The following is a 20132-nucleotide window of genomic DNA, read 5'->3' as shown; positions in this document are numbered from 1 at the left end:
CTGGGGCTTTCTGAGTGCTCAGCCTGGAGGGCAGAGATTTCCCTTTGGGCTACAGAGGTATTCGGGGCACCATCCTTCCTGTCAGAGCCTGTTAGGGGAAAATATCGCTTGCATGAAGAGCTCCTCTTTGACTGGATCCATACTATCACATTAATCACAGAAGTAAACAAACACCAATGGGGCGCCAGTGCCTTTACCTGTAATTCTCTTTCTGCTGACTTTTCTGGATGAAGAATAAAAAATGGTGAATTATTCAAGTTTGGGGAGAGCAAGTTTTGTAACTGTGAATTATAAGATGGCTGAATAAGAAACTATAGTAGCCTATACATATTTTATCCCTATTTTTTCTCTCCCTTGCAGAAGAAGATTTCAGTTTTCATTTCTCCCAAGCAGGGCTGCTCACTTTGACATTCCCAGGGTGTCTGTAGTACTAGGCAATAATTAAATATCAGGTGCATAAGTTGCTCTTTAATTTGACATGTGTGCTCCAGGCAATAACGGCACGCAGTGCCATGTGGGAGTGTAATTGCTAAGGAATAAAATCTTGTAGCGAGTGAGATCATTGTATCAGGTACGATGTGACAGCTCATTTGATCATTATGCCCAGGCTAAAGAGTTTGCCTAATTAGTTTCCATTAAAACTCACCCTTTAATCAAGAGTTATTCTTGCATAAAGAATGTCACTCGGTCCAGATGAATGAACAATGGTTTCCCCACGAGATTGGACTCTCAGCTGCACTGGGATGCCATATGTCTTTTTCCAACAATCCCTACCAGGCCTTAGGTTGGGAAGCCCTGAGTTCTAATGCCTGGTATGAATGAAGGGAAGGGAAGAGAGCTGTGGAATGCTGCCGGTCCAGGTGGGTGGGGCTTGGGGTTTCTAGAAAGTCTCCTTACCAAGCACAGACATCCCATATGTAGAGTAGGGACCACAGAGGAGAAGTGAGTTGGTCACAGTCCTACAGCAAGTGTGGCAATGTTAAGAAGGGCTCACTGTTCCCCAACAAATATTCAACCCAACTCTTAAGCTTCTTAGGACCAGACCTGGACTTTACCTGCTAACTTCCTCTAACAAATGGAAAACAAGAGAGAGAACGATGGCTGAATACTCAGCTTCTAGTCTGGTTCCATTTCTATCCCCTGGACTCTGCTTTCCTGTGAATTCAGATCAATGTCTTAATATCTGTGTGCCTTTAGATAATTTAATTAGCCTCTCTTTAAGATTGTTTTGTTTTTTTGAACCTGCCTCTTGGATAAAAATCTCTTTTCTGGGCATCTAGAATTCTTTCGACTCCAGCTTCTGTTTGAAAGGATTGTAAGCAGCATGACACAAGGTATTCTTCTTATAACTCCATCCACTCTCGTGAATGAGCCTACTGCAACATGTAACTAATACCAGGTTTCCTTAGTATCAGTCTTCTTATTGTTAACTTCAAATTGCTGTCAACTAGAGCACACCCTCTCAGAACAACTCATCTGATTCTGCACTCATAGCTTATCTCTCCCATAGACTCATTTAGTTTTTAAAGTTTTAACTGACTTTGCCAACACTAAATCTCCAAGCTAAGTCAACCTCAAGTTACCCTTAGGTGGGATGACAAGAGCAAAAAGCAAGAGCTTGCAGTGGGAAACCAGTTCACTTAGTCTGTCAGAGCTTAGCTTAGGTTTCTCATATTTCAAATGGAGAAGATGGCATCACACACCTTTTAAGACCCTCTCTGATCTGACACTTGCTTGTACTTTTCTATTTAATCTACCTTGGGCTTTCCTACTGCAGTCTGTTCTATCCTTTATGCCTCTCAGATTTTCGTTTACATGTTTTTTGCCTGCCATTATCTCAATCTAGTTTACTATCTCCAGAATTAGTCTTTCTTCAGTCAGAATCATCTTTTTATTTTTTCCACTGGGAATGTAAAATGGCTGTTTATAATGTCTGACATGCATTGAGTTTATATCACTAACAATTCTCTTCACATCTCATGTAAGTGTATTCCCTGTGAATATTTTAAATTTTTGGATCATTTGTTTCAGTAATTTCTGCTTCTGAGAATGCTCCATTATCATTCCTTATAGAAGTTATATCTCAAAATCTAGTTATTTTGGCTTATGAAGAGGTGCTGTTCTGAGGCTGTCAATCAAACACTTTGGCAATGAATAAGTGGGCAAGACTGAGGTCAGGTACCTGTTCACATAGGTTTATAGAAAAGGGAACATAAGTTATCCAGGACAGAGAGCCAGGATCTCCATTCTATGCTGCTAGTGGAGGGGTTAAACTTACAGGTTGAAGTGGCCTGGGCAGAGGGCAGCCTTTTTAGATTGTGTTGTCCAACCTGGATTGGGAGACCCGAGGTGGAGGTGTGGAAGCCTGAGGGTTTGGTGCACATTTAACCTGTTTTATTACCTATACCTAGCAGGGCTTTCATTGGTCTGGCTGTGCTGTGAAAGGACAGAAGGCAGTTTGTCTAAGGCAGAGCCCAGAGAGACCAGAGAAGAGACCTACAGCAACCCTCCCACACCTTGGCTCATTCCATCTTTGGCTGCACACAACTATGCAGTTCTCCCCTTTCCTGGACACATGCCAGTTGCAGGCATTGAAACCCAGTCTCAGAGACCCACATCTTGTTATTGTTAGTTCTTGGAACCCATCGTTTCCTCTTTGCTTCTATATATTTTTCTAATATATTAGTCTTGGTGGAAGGAGAGAAAATGAGTCAATTACCTTGGCAGAAACCAAAATTTTATATTTTATAATGCGTGGTTCAATCTCTACTAATGTACAAATTTGTGAGACAACTAGTGTTAAAAGCAAGAACTTTGAAGTTAAGATGGTTTGAGTTAATTCTTTGTACTTGGAAAGGGGTTGCTTATAGGGAGAGAAGAGGCAGAAGAAGGAGACCTTGAAAAGAAGAACAGAGAAATTAGTTTATGAAGCTTAGTTTTCAGCAGCATTATCCATGTGCCTGGGAGATGAAGAGGGATGGAATAGAGAAAAGCTGATTACTATTTTTTAACTAATCTTAGATTTATAGAAGAGTTGCAGAAGTCATTTAGAGAATTTGCCTATGCTGAGGAGTAGAGTTTTTGGTAGATTCCTGAGTGTGATTTCCTGTCTTGACCAAGGAGACTAACAAGGTGTCACTGCCTCTGTAGGAAATTTCATTCAAGGTCTCACGGCCCTTGACTGGTAATAGTCATTCTCACGTGACCATTCCTATCTAAGTTCTTTTATTTTACCTGGGGCTTTGGCCAATGTTCTCTTTAGACACCTCTCCTAAATTCGTTTTTGGGTTATATTCATCCATGAAGAAGGGCCACTTGGGGTTAGGAATGTGTCTTAGTGGTAGATTGCAGTCATGCATGAAACCCTGGGTTCAATACCTCAGAATCACATAAACAGAAAAAGGCCGAGGCAGTGCCGTGACTCAAGTAGCAGAGTGCAGCCTTGAGCAAAAGAAGCACAGGGATGATATCCAGGCTCTGAGTTCACGCCCCAAAGGACAATTAGACACTTCACCTTGCCCTGGCTCAACACCCCACCCAGTTCTTTTCCACCCCTATCCTTTACACCTTTTTCTCTGGGCCTAAAGTTCATACTACTGGAGCCTCAGCATTGAGAGAGCCCTCACATCTTCTGTGATGTTCTACTTGATGCTTCTACCAGTTTCGCAGAGAGAAATGGAACTAAAGGGGTCACTGTTTTTGTCTCCCAGTTTTAGCTTGCTGCAGATCTCTTAGCAGGGATGAAAAGTTTCTATGGTTTAGGTAGGATTTGAGGAAGCCCCTAAAGTTCATGGGTGGGAAGCTTTGTTTCCAGTGTGGCAAGGTAAGAAGTTAGCAGAAGCTTTGATTAATGGGGCCTAGTGGGAGCTAGCTCTTAGGTCATTGGGGTGGCACTCTCCAGTGGATCAAAGCTGGCCTTAAGGAAGGAGTCAGTTCTCATGAGAATCGGTTGCTATTAAACAACAAGATCGTCCCTTGAATCTCTCTGGCTTCCTGTGTTGTCTGCCACATACACTCCCACAATGATGGAAGCATTAAAATCCAGATTGAAAGACAAAACCAGGAAGAGTACAGCAGACAGAGAAGGCAGTCAAGTTGAATGCTCATTGATTCAAGCAGCTAGTCACCGAAAGGCCCAGGCAGTGCCCAGATACCTTGTAGGTGTGTGGACTGCCTTGGGCAGGGAGACCAGTGAGTGTGGATGGAGAACACATTTTAAGCTTTGAAGATAAACCAGGAAAAAAGAATCCAAGTGAAAGGCTAAGCTGGCTTCTGATTCAGAAGAGGACCTGTGACAGGCAGCAGTGCTGTGGGTGCATGGACCCTTTGACAAAGACATTCTAGCACCACTTCAGTCCAGAAAGGGGGGCAGTGGTCAACCATAGATGAGGCTCATTTCAGGAGCTAGAATACTGTGTTCTGGCTGGGACCATGGTAAAGCTCTCACTTGAATCTTATCCCAGGTACAGTGGTTGTCATCTGGAGATGATATGCCATCTGTTTGGTATTTTTTTTAAAGATCACTTGGCTTTCAGCATGGGGCAAAGAAGTAAGTATAGAACTGTAAGAAAGGCTAGAAGCCAATTGTTTTGATTCTGAGATTCTGTAATGAGGTGAAGGTGAATGGTTAACAGTAATTGTGCTGATAATATGTAATGTATTCACACACAGGAACATGGACATGTATACATACACACAAAAAGACCACACCACAACTCTCATTGTGCGCCCTTAAAGGGAAGAACCTCTCTTTGATCCCTTGTGTGTGTTTCTCCTGTGTTGGTAGGACTGATAAAAAGCGTCATTAACTACCTTTTCCCCTCGGAGCCTTCATGAATACTTCCCTGGTAATTGCTCAGGTCCCTTCCCAACAGGAAGAGGATTACGCAGCGTGATATCCATTGCTGTCAGGAACACACAGAAACTGCTGATGTTGAAGAGATAAATGGGGTGAAAATTGCTCCCACACCTCCTACCTCCGGAGCGGTGGCTGGGCCTCCCTAACTCGGAGGGCAAGGACAGACCAGAGAACACATCCTGCTGCCACTGAGGGGAAGGGGCCAGGACCTTGCACCTCCCAGATTTTGTTGATTTCCTCTTCTCCCAGGGATTTCCACAGCTGTTACTTCGGGCACGATTGGAGTGAAGAGGTCACAGGGATTGCGACAGTGTTGTTTCTTGTAAGACCTTTAAGAATAACTAAGCCTTGCTTAGCACAGGTCCTATCCAGTTATTTTATTAATAAGGAACATGATAAGTTCATTGGTTTCATTTCATTGTTTTCTCCCTCTTCATTAGACAAGAATTTAAAGCTGTTTCTCATAGTTTGCTTAAATAAAGAAAAAACTAGTGGCATGAGATCATCTTATGGTGATTGATCACATGTGCTTTTTTTTTTTCTTCAGATTTTTCACCTTTTATTTGTTTGACTGTTCTCCAGAAATCAACCAAATGCAAAATTCAATACCACTATAGTATAAGTTCACAGGAATTCTGAATCTTTTTTTGGGGGGGTGGGAGGGTCATGGGGCTTGAACTTGGCCTGGGCGCTGTCCCTGAGCTCTTCAGCTCAAGGCTGCCACCCTACCCTTTATGCTGGATTGGCTTTGAACCTTGAGCCTCAGATCTCAGCCTCCTGAGTAGTTAGGATTACAGGCGTGAGCCAACATGCCCGGTGAATTCTGAATCTTTTATGACCAAAGTAATGAGCTAAGACAGCAGTTAACATTGGTATAAATACATATAGTTCCCCATAGATTAGAGGTTCTGAATTGCTGGAAATGTTAATTAAGTATGATCAGGTTGACACATCATCTAGAAAGAGAGATGTTCTCAAATTGTTAAGCGGCCAATTCTCCATGAGGACAACCATATGCAACATCAAAAATATGCTATGGGCATCTACAGCATCCTTGGCTGCCCTTCTTCCTCATACAGGCAAGAAGACACTCAAGAGCTGGATTTTTTATGTTTCCATTTTTTTTAATGTACTGTCAGAAGTTATTTTTTTCATCCCCTCCCCGTGCCCCTGGTCATTGCTGTTTTTATTTCTAGTACCTTGTGTCATACACATACATTTATCTGATTTGGGAAAGGGAAGGGGAATAACGAAATAACAAAATGATGAGACAAAGGGGGAACCAATACAATAGCGGTGTTCACAAGAAGCTACCTTGGAAATGAACTTTACAGCTGGAGAGGGAAGGGGAGTGGGGGGAGGGGAGGAATGGGAATAAACAAGGGAGCCAGTAACAATGTTTGAGAAGAAATGTGCACTTGTTACCTATGTAACTGTAGCCCCTCTGCCATTACCCTTACAATAAAATTAAATTAAACAACAACAGTAGTGAAAAAAGTTGAGAGTAGAATAGTGACTAGGAGCAGGGAGGATTGGGAAAGTTGATCAATGGATCCTAATTTATATTTAGGAAGAAAAAAGAAGTTCAGGATTCTGTTGGGCAGTAGGAGGACTATAGATAATTATCATGTATTTCTTTTACACGAAAAACACTTTTAGTTTTAGTTTTGAAAAACACTTATTTAGTTTTATTTTGAAAATACTTAGTAGTACAAGAGGGCTTCATTGTTGCATTTCCATGCTTGTATACAAAGTACCCAAACCAAACTATGAATACAGAATGAGATGACCTTAGATGGTGTAAGTTCCAGGAAGGGAGCAGGTGCTGGCCAGAAAGTGCCATGAAAATGACCTAGACTGGAAAAGGACCACACTGACTCCAGGCAGTGGTATTATGGTAAGGAACCAAGGCTACAGATGAGGGTGACTGGAGACAACCCAGAAGCTGTTTGACTTCTTGGTGTTTGTAAACTGTCTGAAATTCCTAGCCCATGGCATCCACCCAGTTCATGGTTCTATTTCACCTGAAAAACACTTTATTCCAAATTCTCTTGAGGCCTTCCTCTAACAAGTTGAACAACGTCTGCTTGAAAGCAGAACATCTGGTATACACAAGTTCCCTAAGGGTTCAGATATTCTAAATTCACAATTTATAGGTTTTAAGCTCTCTGCCTGTACTGTGATGCTGTTGAAAAGAACTGTTCTAGTACAGGGAGGCTTGTTTCTGATTCTGGTCAGGCTCTTGACCAATCCACATTGCATAGCCCCCTTTCCTGGACCAGACCCCATACTAAAATGTGGTCCCATGTTCTCAGTTCTTTATTGCTTTTGTTGTTGTTGTTCAGGTAGGGTCTTGTTTTAGTCTGACGTCTGAGACAATAATTCTCCCATCTGTAGCCTTGTAATGCTGGGATGAAAGATATCACCCACCCCACCTGACATATGAAGATGGGAGATCTCACAAATGTTTGCCAAAGGTTGGTTGTACTCACTACCTTATGTATGTAAATACAACCCTTCTGTATATCACCCTGACGATAAAATTACATTTTAAAAAAGGCTGGTTTTGAACTGATACTTGGTATCACAGGTATGAGCTATTGTACTCCTTATTAAAATTCTGACTTTTAAATGTAAGAGTGGTCTCTTAAATTTTTAATATTTTTGTTTTAATATTTGATATCTTAATATTTTAACTGTAAGACTAATGTATGTTAAATTCAAGAGTAAGTAACTACACCTCAGTGGGTATCTCTTTTGGTTTTATTCTGAGTTTCTCAGATAACAGTTAACCCAGTTCCACTGGTACAAGCTGCTTGGGTGAGAGGAAGCACTTTCCCTGCATGTTTAATCCAGTTTGGGTGCTAGAGGATCCGGGGTGATCTGTGAATTTGCTATAGACATACCTATTTATGTCAGTGTTTTCTCTTTGGCTATGATAGAACACAATCTGTAAAAGCATTGGCAGGCATCCTCTTCTGTTTCTGCTCTGTACTTTACCACTCCGTGAAGTAATATTGCACAGCTCCGAATGATGCTGCCTGTCTAAGGTAGTGGGCACCCAGTCTGCCCAGAGGAGATGCATGTGGACTGGTGAGCTGAGCTGACCCTGGGGTGAACCTGTAGGGAGTTTTCCTGTGTTGGCATTTCTTGGGGAGAGTATCCTCTGTCCATTCAAGAAAGCAATTTGTAGCATGGCTTGCACCAGTAAGCGTCTTTGTAAATACAGGCTGAAAATTGTGGAGATTAAGTTCACCAGGGAACAGAGGCTCTAATTGAGGCCTCTGTGAGCTCTAACCAAGACCCATGTCTCTTTAATACTTTTGAAAGCTCTTTTTCTGTGAAAATCTAGCCCGTACTGAGAGAAGAATCATGCATCATCAGAGAACTATGTCCTTAGTCAATTTCATCTTTGTGAGAACATCATAGAGATCACTTATACAAAGTTGGAGTTGTCTACAGAGCACATAGGCTATTGGGTGTTGCGTAGGCCCCTAGACTCCAAATATGTACAGCACATTCCTAAGAACTGAATAGTAAGGTCAATTGTAACACAGCAGCCGGCATATGTGTGTGTCTGTGTAGATATACAGGATAGTTTGCATCAGCATTGTCACAGAGAGGTGAATCATAATGTGTATAATGAGTAGTAATTATAGTGATGTCATTGAGTGATACAAATTTTCAATACAAATTTTATGAGACCATTGTGGTATAAAACTTCATGTGGCTCTTGATTGAAGCTAGAGGGAGGGCCAGGATGGTGGGCTTCACACCATCCCCTGGGGTTCAATGGTCAGCTCTCCTTATAGCTCACGGGCTTCCCTTGCTACCCAAATATATAGTACAGAGGGGTATGCATAATACCCTACCTGCTTTTCTTCTCTCACCCACTCCAGAGAAGCAACCATTCCATTTACACTAAGATCTGACAATGACACTGAGGTCACCCAGATTAACTTGGTGGTAGAGTTTAGATGGTCTGGCTCAAGAGCTTGCACTCTAAAGCACTTTGCAGTATTGACACTCTTGAGATCACATTCCACCTGATGGAAGGCAGCTGCTTCCTCATTCTCTTTCATGGGTGGTTGTGTGGAAGGCCCAGTGATTGATGGGGTTATGTGGGACTCAGGGAAGAGGCCTTAGTGGTCAAAAGATGCCGAGCCAAAGCTTTATGTTCTGGAGGCCAAAGTGATTCTGTTTTTTTTAAAACATGTTTACCTGACACTGAACCCATCCATTTTACATATAATTTAAAAAGTAATTCCTCATTAGTCTAAGTTCCCTGATTTTCATTTCTTGAATTTATCTGTTACTTGAATTGCATATCTCATTTCTAATGTAGTGCTTTCTAATCTATCTATCTATCTATCTATCTGTCTATCTTTGCCAGTCCTGGAACTTGAACTCAGAGCCTGGGCTCTGTCCCTGAGCTTCTTTTTGCTCAAGGCTAGTACTCTTCCACTTGAGCCCTAGCATCATTTGTGGCTTTTTTTTTTTTGAGTAGTTTGTTGAAGATAAGCATCTCATTGACTTTTCTGCTCTGGTGGCTTCAAACCATGATCTTCATAGCTCAACCTCCTGGGTAGGTAGCATCACAGGCATGAAACATGGACCTATAGGTGAATTTATTTTTATTCATTCTTTATATATTCCTTAGATTTATTTCATTTTTCTTTAATTTATACTTAATTCATTTAGTTTATTATTTAATTCTAAAGGTTTTCTATGACTTGAGTCTTTCTGTGTACACTAATTTACAGTGAATTCTGAATGAAGATATAATCAGTATTAAATATATACTAGTGATTAGATATATACCCTTCATACCAAGAGCCTCAGGTATAAGCTTCCTGAGAAGCTAGGCTTACAGGTGTGAACTACCAGTGCCTGGCTAGCAATTCCTTTATTTCAGAAAAATGTGATGTTCTATGGGCATGCCACAATTTGTTTATCCATTTATCCATTGATGACTTCATATCTTTGGATATTATAAATAAAGTTTCTATGAACATTAGCGATCAAGTCTTTTCATGAACATAGTTTAAAAAATCTATTGAAAAGATGATAAGCAGGGTATTACAGTTATATAAGTAAGTTAATGAGTACATTTTGAACATAGATTTTTATTTTTCGTTAGGAAATGCAAGAAGTAGTATACCTGTGTCAGAATAAACACATGCTTATTTTAGAAACAATTTGCCAACTGCTTTCCAAGCATGTTATTTTGCCTTTTCACTGGCTGTGTACGATTGTTGCAACAACAGTCATTTAGAATGTGTTTCTATCCTTCATCAGACTAGTGGTACATGTTGGTATACCATTGTTCCTTATTTACATTTTCCTAATGACTAGTATGTTGGACATCTTTTCATGTGCTTACTCAAAGCATATATATTTTTCTCTAGTGAAATGCCTGGTCTAGTATTTTCCCCATTATTTTATGAGTTGTTTGTCTTCTTGTACTTGAGACAGTTCTTTATTCAGATATGAGTATTCATCAGGATATATTTGCAAATGTTTTCTCCTTTACAGTGCTTCTTGACAGTAACTAAGATTTTTAGATTATATACTGATGAAATGCAGCTTTACATTTCCCTTTCCTTTGATATTTTGTACTTTTTTTTTTTTGCCAGTCCTGGCCTTCAGCTCAGGGCCTGAGCACTGTCCTTGGACTTTCTCAGGGTCAGAGCTCTACCACTTGAATCTCAGCACCACTTCCAGCTTTTTTTCTATGTATGTGATACCGAGGAATCAAACCTGGGTCTTCGTGCACATTAGGCAAGCACTCTACCACTAGGCCAAACTCCTGGCCTACGTACTTTTTTTTTTTTTGCCAGTTCCTGGGCTTGAGCTCAGGGCCTGAGCACTGTCCTTGGACTTTCTCAAGGCTAGAGCTCTACCACTTGGGCCTCAGCACCATTTCCAGCTTTTTTCTATGTATGTGGTACCGAGGAATCGAACCTTGGTCTTTGTGCATGCTAGGCAAACACTCTACCACTAGGCCATGTACTTCTGTTTTTAAGAATATTTTCTAACCCAAAGATTACAAATATTTATGCTATATTTTTCTTTTTAAAGCTTCATATTTTAACGTTTTCAAATAGATTTATGATATATTTTATGCAAACTTCTTGTGATTGGCATGAAGTAATCATTGAGAAGTTTAAAACAATTTCACAACAATAAAAATATCTTGTTTCCATTGTTTAGAGCTCATTTTGATAAACATAATTTTGTTTGGTCACATACACATAGATATTGAATCTTTGTGATCTTCTCTAGAGTATCCCCCTTTGGTCTCATTGTGTGAATGTCTAGAGTCCTGTATAATTTATCATTTCCAAATTGATATTTTTGTCTTTTACTATTCAGTGTGTTTGCTTGTAGATTTATGGGTACATTGCAGTTGCAACAATTGAGGGAAAGTATGCAACCCATGTTTCTTAAGACTAAACATAGACATTCCTTGTAACACAGCAATTCCACTCCTAGGCATTTATCCAATAGAACACACACAATGTCACACTAAAGCTACCAGCACAACCATAATCATTACAGTATTAGTTTTTTTCTTTCTTTTTTTTATTAAATTTTTTTATTGTAATTAGTAAAAGGGTTACATGATATTTGCCAGATAGAAGGTGCATTAATTCACATACATTGATACCCTTTCACATGTCTTGGTACCCATTTCCCTCCCCCCCCCACACCCCCCACCCGTCTTGCTTTTCCCCCCTTCCCTATCAAATTTCAAATATCCAAATACAAATAAATTCAATATATCAGATAACAAAGTGAGATACTATAACAATATGAGATAACCAAGGGACAGCAAAAGATGAGAGACAACATAGTACATTAAGGACAACAATCATTCATTATATGGCTTTTGTTTCAATATCCTGGAGGTCCTTTCAATTAGCTTCACATTATATGGCCTTATGTATCAAGATTTTGCTCTATTGCAAATCTCTGCTAGTAGAGCCCAAGGTTTCTACTGATTATGACGAATGAGGGAAACCATTGAGCCTAAGTTCCTTTGAGTCTGGCTTACTTCACTTAATATGATTTTTTCTAAGTCTTTCCATTTCCTAACAAATGGGGCGATGTCATTCTTTCTGACAGCAGCATAGAATTCCATTGTGTACAAATACCACAACTTGGTGATCCACTCATCAACTGAGGGACATCTAGGTTGGTTCCATATCTTTGCTATGGTGAATAGTGCTGGAATGAACATTGTTGTGCTAGTGGGTTTAGTATGTCCTTGTTTCTGGATGGTTGGGTAAATGCCAAGTAGTGGAATTGCTGGGTCATAGGGGAGTTCTATGTTTAGCCTTTTGAGGCACTGCCACACTGCTTTCCATAGTGGTTGAACGAGTTTGCACTCCCACCAACAGTGTAGTAGTGATCCCTCCTGGCCACATCCCCTCCAGCATCTGTTGTCATTCGTTTTCCTGATCCTGGCCATTCTAACTGGAGTGAGGTGGAATTTTAGAGTTGTTTTGATTTGCATTTCTTTTATGACCAGAGATGTTGAGCATTTCTTCATGTGTCTATAGGCCATTTTTGTTTCTTCTTCAGAGAAGACTCTCTTTAAGTCTTTGGCCCATTTTTTAATGGGATGGTTGTTACTTTGGAGGTTAGTTTTGGAGTGATTCAATTTTTTGAGTTGTTGATATATTTTAGATATGAGGCCTTTTTCCGTTGTTTGGTTCTTGAAGATCTTCTCCCACTCTGTAGGCTTCCTGATTAGTTTACTAGCTATGTCCTTTGCCATACAAAAGCTCTGCAGTTTAATGCAGTCCCACTTATCCAGCCTTTCTCTGATTTGTTGTGATTCTTGGTCCTTATTAAGAAAGTTTCGACCTGTGCCAAAGAGGCCTAGTGTATCTCCTATTCCTTCCTGTAAAGTTTTCAGTGTGTCAGCTTTTACCTCCAGGTCTTTGATCCATTTGGAGTTAATTCTAGTGCAAGGTGACAAAGAAGGATCCAGCTTTACTTTTCTGCAGGTGCTTAACCAGTTCTGCCAGCACAACTTTTCTTTGTTTGATAATGCAAAATAAATTTCTGATGTATGGACACATGTCACTTATGAGGATGACAGTGGCTCAGTGGAGAAAGGCTCATTATTTATTAACTCTTCCAGTCTGAGTCTTGGGACTGTAGGGATCTCAGACACTGTAGTCATTCTTGAGGTAGAGGTTTAGTTATGAGGAATCAGATTCCACAGGATGAATTTGCTTTCCTATTATAATATGTGGTTCAATTTCAAGATGGCCTGATTTCAGAGATGCTTTTAATAAATGGAAATATAGAAGCAAGACAACAGAAAAATCATACATATCATTAATGATAAAAGCTTCCCTTATTGTACATTAATTGGATACACACATAGATACTTATGCATATAAAAGCATTTGTTATATCTTGAGCATTGCCTATTTTAGACTAAAGATTTCAGTTCAAAGTCTGTCTTGTTAGAATGATTAGTCCGACATGAAGGCAGGAATTCTCTCTTTCTTATACTGTGTACATTCTACCCAAAACTACTCAGGGGATCCCAAACAGTGACTGCTCATCACAGAGGAGTAATAACTTTTTTAAAGAAACAGGCTGAGAAAAGAGGCCATTTAAAAACTTTAATATTCCAATAAGCCAAGTACTATTCATTCTAGTTGCTGGAAGACACTGTACATGATATTTAAACTCTGAATATCATCAATTCCAGTTTGATGATTTGCGAAACTAATCATTTTTAAACTAACACTAAGTGCCATTTTCCTGTGGTAGTTCTTTGCATAACTGTTCACAGGTTAGTAAACAGGTCGGTGTTTAAAAGTTCATGTCTTGGCCTCTGTTTTCAGTAGCTGATTGTGTTGTTTTTAGAACTTGGATCATTCTCTCTTTTCTGTGATTTTGCTTTTAACTTTAATGCTTTGAGAGAAAACAGAAGAATAACTTGGTCCATCTGGCACTTTTCAAGGATGGGATTTATTCATTGTGACCACAAAGCTTCTGTTTGCCACAATTTTTCTTCTGGAGGGCAGGTTCCAACTTTGCTCTTCAACTATCAAAGGCTTCCTAATTTCTTTTTCCTGTTCCAGCTGTGTATTTATCTCAGGCTAGTATTTAACTTCCAGGGGAAGAGAAATTATAAGGTAGAATGTTGAAGGTTCTATGACCCATGAGATCTACTTTCTCGGGATGAAGTAATAGGAAGCCAAAACCAACCTGAGAATTCAGATTCCTAAAGAATAATTTTATTGTCCAAGTATATGTTCATTTAAGACTCATTTAAGTAGTCATTGCATGCCCATTATTTAATATGTGCTAAGTGATAAAACCATCAAGTAACAACATGGAAGAACCACCTTCCCACATGAAGCTTATAGCCTGTTAGGTTCTAATAGATAAAACATATGGGGACTAAACTTGCTAACCATTCTTCTAAGACTATTAATCCACGGTGCTCGTAACCCATCTAAGGTAGGTACCATTGATATCACAATGCTAAGGGGGAAACTGAGGTCAAGAAAGGTTAAAACATGACTAGAAAGACACAGCTAGGATGGAAGTCTGGCAGCCTGCATTTCAGGCCCATATGCATTAATTATACACCATCCTAAAATATTGCAGGGAATACAATGTTGAATAAGGCCTAAGTCCTCCAAGAAACTCATTATCCATATGCAGAGATATGATAAATTGACATTTCTAAGACAGAGGTCACTGCCATTAGGGATGTATGGAATCAAGTTAAGGTGGATGTAAAGAGGAGACATCCTATCAGGAGCCTTCACTGAAGAGGTAGTGTTTGGTTTAGATTTGGGCAGATGGAAGAAAGGAATAGAGGAAAGCATGGGTGAAGGCCCAGGAATTAGAGAACATATATACAAGTCAGTTTGGTGGAAACATAAGATACATACAATGTAGTAGATTTCTGAGGATGAATAGAGCTGCAAGACGCCTGAACACAATGTCAGCAAGTTGCAAGTGGGCACTATGCTGACATCCCTCATTGTGTCAGGTTTCCAAGACATATCTATTTTAAACTGATATACATACAGAAAGAAAAGGGGAAATTGAGAGAAAGATACAGATATATATATATATATATATATATATATATGGAGAGAGAGAGAGAGAGAGAGAGAGAGAGAGAGAGAGAGAGAGAGAGAGAGAGAGAGAGAGAGAGAGAATGCTCTTAGCTAATGTAGACATACAATGATATATTCCTTTAGAATGTTTACCCTAAAGGAACAGCAGATATGACTGGGCAGTGGAGCATTACAACCAAAGGGTTGGTTTTATGTAGTAATAAATTAACTGACCAAACAGAATCCCTGCATACAGAGTAACTTATATGATGGAGATGACGTTTCTAATCTCAGAGTAATAGAGAATATTGCAGGTTTTAATGTTTAGACATCTGCCAAAAATTATTGAGAAAATGATATTTTCATTTAATATTGGTATTTTTTCTGACTTAAAACATTCTTTGATCTAAATGTCTGTGAAGGCATTAAAATGATAACTTGCTTTGGTTGAAGACTGAATCATATGGCTAAATTTAAGCAAACAGGCCTGTGAAGACTTTTCTTTTCCCCAGTAACTCAGCAAGGAAGTCGCTATGAAAAACATTCCTTGTGTTTGTCACAATGACAGATTCCTGTCATTTTCATGCTAGGTCTTTGATGACATGGAGGGGGCAGTCTAGGTATGATCTCCAAATACTAGCTTTAGCCATGAGAGTTTCCAACTCTAGGCAAAGTAATGAGAATCACAGGGAAAATATAGTATACTTCAAAATGTGAAGCTTATTTAACCGAAAATCATTGTAAGTTTCCAGTACAGACATATTTTTCAAAGGCAGTCATGATCAGTAGATATAAGATAAGAACAAGTGGTCAGCATCACTAATCACAACGAAATGTTACCTCCCACCTGCTGGAATACTGCTAATAAGAAAGGTGTAGGATAACAAGTTTTGGTAAAAGTGTGGAATCCTGACACACCATTGGTGGGAATGTAAATTAGTACAGCTATTGTGGAAATAGAATGGGAGCTCCGAAAAACTGAAAAATGGAATTACCACCATGATCCAACAATGTTGTCATTGGGCATATACCCAAAATAAATAAAATCAGCATGTCAAAAAGTTATCTGTGTCTCCATGTCCATTGTAGCATTATTCATAACGGCCAAGATAAGCAATCAAACTAAATGTTTGTTAACGGAAGAACATAGAACATGTAGAAAACAGTATACTAAGAGAGAATATGTATGTAAGCAATAATTTGGCAAGAATCAAAGTGCTTCATTTTTCATTTTTTCATATATTTTTATTGTAATTAATAGAAGGGTTACATTATATTCACCAGACATTACTTCACATACATTGATACCCTTTCTCATGTCATGGTCCCCATTTCCCTCCCCGCACCCGCCACCACTCATGTTGTTTTCCCCCCTTTCCTATCCTATTTCAAATAACCAATCAAGCATATATACAATTATACAATATATCAGATAACAAGGTGAAATACTGTAACAATATGAGATAACCTAGGGACAGCAAAAGAGATGAGAGATAACAGTACATTAAGGAAAACAATTACTCATTATATGGCTTTTGTTTCTATATCCTGGAGGTCCTTTCATTTAGCATCATCCTATATGGCCTTATGTATCTAGGTTTTGCTCTATTGTAAATCTCTGCTAGGAGAGTCCAAGGTTTCTACTGATTATGACAAATGAGGGAAACCATTGAGCCTATGTTCCTTTGAGTCTGGCTTACTTCACTTAAAGTGATTTTTTCTAAGTCTTTCCATTTCCTTACAAATGGGGCAATGTTGTTCTTTCTGACAGCAGCATAGAATTCCATTGTGTATAAATACCACATCTTGTTGATCCACTCATCAACTGAGGGACATCTAGGTTGGTTCCATATCTTTGCTATGGTAAATAGTGCTGCAATGAACATCATTGTGCTAGTGGATTTAGTATGTAAAGGGCTTTATTTTTAATGACATAAAGACAGAAATGCAAGTATGGCAAATCACATTACTATGTAAAGTCTAAGAGCTGAACTTAAAGAGAAAGAGAAAAATGGTGGTTTTTGTGATGCTCTCCTAACAATATCCTCCTTTGGTCTCACTCTGTGTGAATTACTAGAGACCTATAAAATTTATCATTTTATTTATGTACCATTGTATCAGTGTATTTTTTTTACCATCCAGTATGTTTGCTTCTCTTAGGAAAGGATCACAAAGGCATAGTAAGTATGTGTATCTAATCATATAAAATAACTGAAATGAACTCCAGGAAATGAAAACAAGTTTCTTTTTGTTGCCATTTTTGTTTTCTTTTCCTTTTATATTATTTGTTCATTTATCTGTCTTTGGGAGGGTATAGGAGACACAGAAATGGTGGAAAAATAGGTGAAGAAATAAAATAGTGAAATTCACTAGACACTATGTTGAAAATGAACAATACAATCTGTGGGTAAGGACTGGAGGGAAAGACTAGGAGAGAATGCGGGAAGGAGTGACATTGTTCAAAAAGAAATATACTCTTCATCTTACTTATGTAGCTGTAACTCCTCTGTGTATCACTTTTACTATAACTATGATGAAATTAAAAAAATAATTAACAATGGTGATTTATAGCAATTTGGAGTGCAGGGCATGGAGAGATTTAAGTCATAGGTCACAAACCCTCAGTTAGAATAAGTTCAGAAAATCCACAATACATCATGGTGACTACAGTCAATAAAAATATATTTTAGACATTAAGATTGCTCAGTAGACTTTAAGTGGATTATTTTTCACCAAAAATGATAAATATGTGAGTGAACATATATGTTAAATAGCTTGGCTTAGCGATTCCACAGAGTATACATGCATCAAAATGTTATATACCATAAATGCATACTTTTTTGTCAATTAAAAATAAACTAAACTTATCCTTTTTCCTAAGATGGATTTTTCTTAGATATGGGTGTAATTTGGATGCTTTTGTGAAATATGGATTTGGTGGTTGATTGTATTACTCCACGTGAATGTATCCACTGAGTTGGAAAATTGAATTGCAGACTTTCAGGTCCTCCAGCTGTGTTATTTGCTTCCTTGTGGCATACACATGAACTCAACACCCAAGTCTACATCCAAGCATACAACACCGAACTTCTTGAAATGGGTCAGAGAATCCAGGCATCTCTGAAGTATACAGATTTTAGTTATTATGCACAACATGTTTTTAAGATCCTCTCCATAACAGCTCTCTCAGAGCCTACTCATATGACTTCTTGCTGAATAGGGTCCCATGACAAGGCATCAGATGTTTTATTTATAGACATGTCCACCTGGGACATTTTTACATTGGATAGCAAAGAACTTGATTGCTCCCTTTCCCAAAAGATATCCCTTAAGCTGTTTAAAACAGTACCCCTATCTTGTCAAAGGCTGTCTAACTGTGTACTATCACACACTCTTAGAACAATCTGAGATTCTGTTTAGGTGTTGTACATGTCTACTTAAGAAGCGTTGACCTTTTGAGCTTTTGTGGACAGGCATGGGTGCACATACATGCATGCAGTGTACAGGGACTTGAGCTCAGAGCATTATAATCTTGCTTGGTTATTTTTGCTCAAAACTGGAACTCTACCATTTGAGCCACATTTCCATGTCTGGCTTTTTGTTGGTTGTTGGAGATTAGTCTCTCAGTTTTATCCGCCTTACCTATCTTTGAGTCTCAACCCTCAGTATTCAGCCTCTTGAGTAATTTTGAGCTTTTTGAGAACTTTCTATTTATCCCTATATGGTGGTCCTCCTAACACTTTGTCACCTACAGAAGTTGGTGAACATGTTGGCAGAATATTTTACAGTACTGGGAGAAATACAAAATGGGCAAGGGCTAAGGATAACCATAATGTCTGGGTTTTCTAGAGGGCCATTCCCACTCACAAATAGTTATCTTCACTTACTGATAGAATCCCACAATAAACAGGCCTACAGCATTTCAGAATAGATGATTTTATCTGAGTCATTGTCTTTTATAATTTAAAAATTTCCACTCCCCCTTTCAATATAGATGTTCAAACAACTATTAAGCACATTGCCACTGTTTCCTGAATGCAGACATATCAAAGCACATTGTGTGAAATACTTGACTTACAATAAGACAAGTCTTCATCTACTGATAGCTCAATGAAAACAATCTCACAGTATTTACTTGGTAAGATCCATCCACTACTGCTGATTTTCTAAGCTTTCAAAACCATTGATTTAGTAACCAATTACTGTTTTGATAGCCACAGAGTAACTAGACTCCAGTGTCTAGATCTGTTGTTTATGTACTTATTTAGGTTTGCATCAGTTATAAAGAGGAGAAGAATTTCATTGTTACATCTGTCAATTTCATTCCATCATAGTCCCTGCACTCTTCCCTCTAAGAAATACTACCCCTAACATGTTTAATTGCTCCATTTTCATAGTTGCAAATAGTCTATTTTGACAATATTCAATGAATTATACCCCCTCTAGGCAGAACCTCCTCCCTCTTGCCATTTTTGAGAAACAGACAATTATGCACTTATTCATTATTCAGTAAAAATCCAGATCTTTTGTATATTAGGCACTGTCATTTATTGTTGGCAACCCAAAAAGATATCTATGATTCATTCATCTTATCTATAAGCACCTTTCCTTATTAATTTTCCCCCCATGATTTGTGGGGAAGTAGTTGAATCTATGTGTTGAAGTAGTTGGATCTATGTGTTGAAGTAGTTGAATCTATGTGTTGAAGTAGTTGAATCGATGTGTTCTTTTAGGTCTTGAGAATTACTGCACTTACTCTGGTTAAGAACTTTGATTCTTCTGGCATTATAGTTTACCACAATTCCACACACACATACTTTCTGTCTTTTCACTTTCTTCTCATTATCTCTCTACTTCTTACACCCCTTAGCTTTTCCCATACTTCAAGACACTTTCTCAAAAAAATGGAATGGTTGAACAGGATAATTTCAGATAACTTTGGTGGGGTTGACAAGTGACCTGTGAGAGGCTGTACATTGCTTGCCAGAGGAGGGTCATGGAGCAAGGATTGAATATCAGAAGTTCTCAAAGTTTCAGGCAGCACCTATTAGTTATATATTCTTCCGGGGCCAATAGAACTATGAAAAGGAATGTAGAGGCTCTTCTACATGGACAGGACTAACACTAGTTTAGCCAGAATGATTTTTCCCTTTTAGTTCTTAGCATTGTCA

This window comes from Megascapheus bottae, chromosome 16 (assembly GCF_031878675.1).
Source record: "Megascapheus bottae isolate mThoBot1 chromosome 16, mThoBot2.hap1, whole genome shotgun sequence".
In the NCBI taxonomy this organism is placed as follows: Eukaryota; Metazoa; Chordata; class Mammalia; order Rodentia; family Geomyidae; genus Megascapheus; species Megascapheus bottae.
The sequence above is the reverse complement of the archived record's forward strand: the minus strand, read 5'-3'. Positions refer to the sequence as shown.